This window comes from Athene cunicularia (genome assembly GCF_003259725.1).
Source record: "Athene cunicularia isolate RWA chromosome 21 unlocalized genomic scaffold, athCun1 chr21_part1, whole genome shotgun sequence".
NCBI classification, from domain to species: Eukaryota; Metazoa; Chordata; class Aves; order Strigiformes; family Strigidae; genus Athene; species Athene cunicularia.
The window spans coordinates 7,862,387-7,866,975 of NW_020799127.1; the positions used below are offsets into that span (position 1 = coordinate 7,862,387).

Sequence of the window (4,589 nt, forward strand, 5' to 3'; positions counted from 1 at the left end):
TTTTTTTTTTTTTTTTTTTTTTTTTTTTTTTTTTTTTTTTTTTTTTTTCTTTAGCATGTTCAGAACTGTTTGTGTAACTTGCTTTTCAAGCTCGTTTCACGTTCATACTGAATTTTGGCATCGTCAGAAGAGTGTTCCTGTAGGACCTGGTCAGCAGGGATGCCTTCACGCCTCTAGAGGGTGAGACAGGCCACATCCAGAGAACAGCCCTCAAATCCTAGAGGTTTCTGTTAGGGTGGGAGAGCCAAAAGGCCAGGTTCTCAGCTTATTCACCCTCAATCTTTCTTCACCTGCCACGGCTCTGTTGACTCTTCATGGTAAGAGCTCATGTTGTGAAAGGCTGGGGCCCAATGAAAGATGCTTCCAGATCATCACCACTTGTCTGGTGGGAATGTTTGAGGATTACTGCTCACTTTTTTTGATCAGGAGCTGTTGTTTAGTCCATGCATAATGTTTTGATCGGTGAAAATTACTTAACGTTAAATTCATGGATTAGACCATCTCTATACCAGTTTTCTTCCTATCAGGTAGAATTTCCAGAATCAGAACTGGAAATCTCAGCTGATTTTTTTTTTTTTTTTTTTTTTTTTTTTTTTTTTTTTTTTTTTTTTTTTTTTTTGAGCAGTGCTGGTCGCCTGCTCAAAGCTCGCCTTTCTCCAGGTCAATTTATTCATCCGTCTTGGTTGCTTTCCACTTCTTTTGCGCCATCCCCTCTATTAGATCTGATTCTGCATTTCCACATGCCTCTGACAGAAGTTCTGCTCTGAGATTTCCCTGTCAGAATAATCCTTCGGTGCGTGAGTAAGCGCTGTTTGCAGCTCCTTGGGAAGCTTCCCCTTCCAGCGGATAGGGTATCTTGTTTAGTTTTGTTTTTCTTACTAACAAACATCCCCTTCTGCTCTGTGAACTACAGAATTGGAAGGAAATCATAATCTACGCTGGGTTTCAGTTGATGGCTGAAATTGTATGCCCCAAAGCTGGTGCCCTAGCTGATGGGAATACTTGTAATTTTGTTAATTCAGGATTAATATGTGATTAATAACTATGGAGTTGTCATGGTGCGGTTACAACTACCTTTAAATGTCATTTAATGTGAATCATTTTTGCTTTCCACAATGAATCGTGATTTTCTTAGTGACTGGTATTTTGGGATATTACTTTAACATTCTACCCAACTTTCTGTTAAAACTAGTTTTCTTGCCAGCTAAACCTCCCGTATATGGAAGTAACATCAGTTCTGCTCCAGTTTAATATGATGCAGATGAAGATCAGTTCATCACATTTAATTCAAATAGAGTATTCTAACATGCTAATGAGCACGCCAATTAACGTGGCAAAAAAACTTTGAAGATACCTAGTAATTATTTTTCCGTTTCCTAGTAACTTTCAGGGAAGATGTTTGAAATTTTACTTTTTTTTTTCTTAATCTCAAACCATTCGAGTGAAAATGCTGATTTTTAGTTAGAGGGAATTTTCAGGGAAGCTGGAACTAAATGTAGATGTGTATCGTGTTTCAGATGTAGGAAATACAAGAGCCCAACTCTGATAACTCTGGGCTGAAATGGTTTATGATGCCTCAGTGACTCTCCGGTTAGGTTCAGCGTGTGATGTTAAAATACACGTTGTCAGCTAAAGATGGTAAACCCTGCAAAAGGCCCTGTTTAGCACTAACCATCTGAAGAGGTAAGTGCGTCCCAAAGTTTAACTCGTCCGCCGAGTTCCTTTGGAAAATTTCTGTCTGGATTTAGCGCTCGCTGGGATGATCCTAGAATCCTCTGGCCGGTTCTAATGTAGACAGTTTAAAAAAAGTGTTGAAAACCCACAGATGGTTCCGTCAGGGGCCTTTAAAGGGCTGAAAACACACGTTTCAGGGAAAGATATTCTGTCCTATGTAGCTCGTTCAAGAGGTTAAGAGGTGACATCCTCAAAAATTGAAAAGGGAGCGATGTTGAATGCAAAGGTAAAAAGGAGGCAGACGGCTTGCCAGGGAGAGAGGAGACAAAGGGGTTTATAATTCCCCCGTTCGCACTTGGTGTCGAGCTGTGAGCTTTGTGCGTGTGTGTGCGCGGGGGTTGTACAAGCCCTTTTCCCTTACCAGTAGTCACTGCTGGGGAGAGTGTAGTAGTGCAGTGTAACAGTGGAGCAGTGTGCCAAGGCTTCTTGGCCCTTGCTGGAAAATCTTAAAGTAGGGTTGTGTTTGGTTTGGGTTTTTTTGGGTTTTTTTGGTGGTTTGGTTTGTTTTTTTTTTTTTTCAGCCTAGAAGAGAAGCTATGTACCACCTCTTGATCTTGAAGATGGAAATAATTCAGGAGTCCTGTGGTCTAAGTAATGCAGGAGGAATTAGCACAAATCCTCTTTTCCATCCTAAAAAATAATAATAATAATAATAATAATAATAATAATAATAATAATAAAATCTATCAGCGACGTATCTATTTGCAAATCTGTTGGTTTGTTTACCATGCGTCTCTGCAGAGCTGTGTAGGAGCTCTGGTGCAGCAAACCAGCCTGGCTCAGTAAATCAGTCATCAAGGTTTTATAGTTCAGAATGCAGATGCTGCAGTGGATAAGCGAAACTAGTGATGCGGGGTTTGGGTTTGTTTTCATTTGAGACAGCAGCTTGCAGATTTTTTTTCTGTTTGCCCTTGAATTGTTTCTTTCGACTGCCCAAGGAATGTTTCAGAATGATGACTACAATTATAAACCCGTAACATCAAACCTTAAAAAACCCAAAGCTTTCAAGATTTCCTAAATGGAAATAACGTGCTGTTGTGTAGCGTATTTTTGGAGTCTTCAAAAAGAACTCGAGTTCTTGACTTTCCAGCAAGCTGGGGAGAGGCTGATTGGAAACACTTCTGATCTAAGTGAAGCCTGGGGAGCAGGGACTGGCGGCCTGTGTTTGGGTGGCAAATGCTGGCCATGCTTCCACAAATGACCCTTCTCTGGGCTTTGTCTGCTTATTGGGGAAAAGAAAAATAAATTTCCTCTATTCCTAGTTAACGTAGGTGTGTGTCAGATTGGAAGTTCTGGTTGAAGGTGCTTTTCCAGACAGGAACTGTCTTGCAGACTTGAAGCCTCTTTCCATTCCGTCCTGCCCTGGGGTGAGGAGGGGAACGTTTCCTCGGGGGGGTTCATTTCCCAGCCCTGTTAGCAACCTGCTTATCCTCTCCACGGCTCTGCGTCTCCTCTGTGAGATGCTGTAAAGCATTTCCCCTTCTCTCTCTTTGTAAATCCCTTGAAGGTGGGGCTCTCTTCTGAGCAGGGCTGGGTAGTCAGGCTCAAATAGGAGCTTTCAGCACCAGTATCACAATAATAACCGCGTTTCGTAAGAATAAGCATGGTCCAAACACAAGTGCATCAGGATGTGGTTTGACTGTGGGAATTCCACCGTATACAGGTCCAAGGGAAAGTCAGACAAACCCCAGAGTTTTCCATCTTTGGGGAATTCTGTGGAAAAATAATAATAATTTTTTATAAAAATCATATTATTTCTATAATAACAATACTTAGACATCAAAATTTTGTCTGCTCAGGAAAGCAAAGGAGGAAAGGGGACAACCAATTTTGAAACGATCGGAGTCTTTGGTTCTGAAAATAGAAAAGTGAAATGTGTTGCCGAGTTCCGAGGTCTGAAGTCCTCTTGGCTACGATTCCCCGTATTTACTGGCCCTGTGACAGGGAGGGAAGAGCCACCGCGCAGCTCCAGCTGCGTTGTCCAGGCTCCTGGTATGGAAATGCGGCCGAGTCTCTGTCAGGACGACAGGTCCGGGGCAACTGTTTGGCGGGGAGTAGCTGGAGGAAGCCCTGAGAGTCCTTGCAGCAAGGCAACCTTGGCGGATTGGCCTCTCTGATTGATCCGTAAATGAATTTGCAGAAAATGTGGCAGTTCCTCATCAGAACTGCACCCGGCGAGCAGAATTCTGCCCTGAAATCGCTGACATGCGTGTCCGAACGAGGCATTTTGGACACAGCAGACCGTCATTTTCTGGTTAAAAGTGTTTTTTTCTGAAAACCTTAGTCAAGTCCTGTGCTCGCAGACTTCTTTCTGATTTAGTTTTCTTTCGCTGCATTCCGGTAAACACGTCTCGGATTATTTCTTTTTGGCAAGTGATGGAAGAGGAAGGGATGTTTGAAGAATATTTTTTTGCTTGTACAAGCCAATATCAAACCAGGAAATGGATGCGTGTCGTTACAGGTTTAGTAATAGAATTGACTCGTAATTCTCTGAAGTGTGATCATTTGTTTCTGGAAAATGAAGCTTAAAAACGAAGCAGGGTTTAGGGTATTTACTTTGGGGGGTGCGTGTGTTTGTTTTGCACACACACACACGCGCTCCCTTCCTATCCCCAGATGAATTGGATTCCCAGTGGTTTGCAGGCACTGGGCTGAACGGTGCTGTAACTGCGCTGAAGATGCTAAGGGTGAAAGATTTGACGTGGTATTTCTGACCAGATGCAGTTATCAATTCTGGCTATAAAGTCAACTCCTCCAATTTAAAATTTTGCCTTTATTCCGTATACACCCCATTAAAATCTTCTTACATGTTTGGTGTTTTTTTTTTTTTTTTTTTTTTTTTTTTTTTTTTTTTT

General features: G+C 41.9%; 1 protein-coding gene across 1 annotated transcript in view; it reads left to right on the forward strand.

The window, feature by feature from the left end:
- Nucleotides 1–4,589, forward strand: part of PRDM16 (PR/SET domain 16) — a 257,410-nt gene that overhangs the window by 48,290 nt on the left and 204,531 nt on the right. The window lies entirely within an intron of this gene.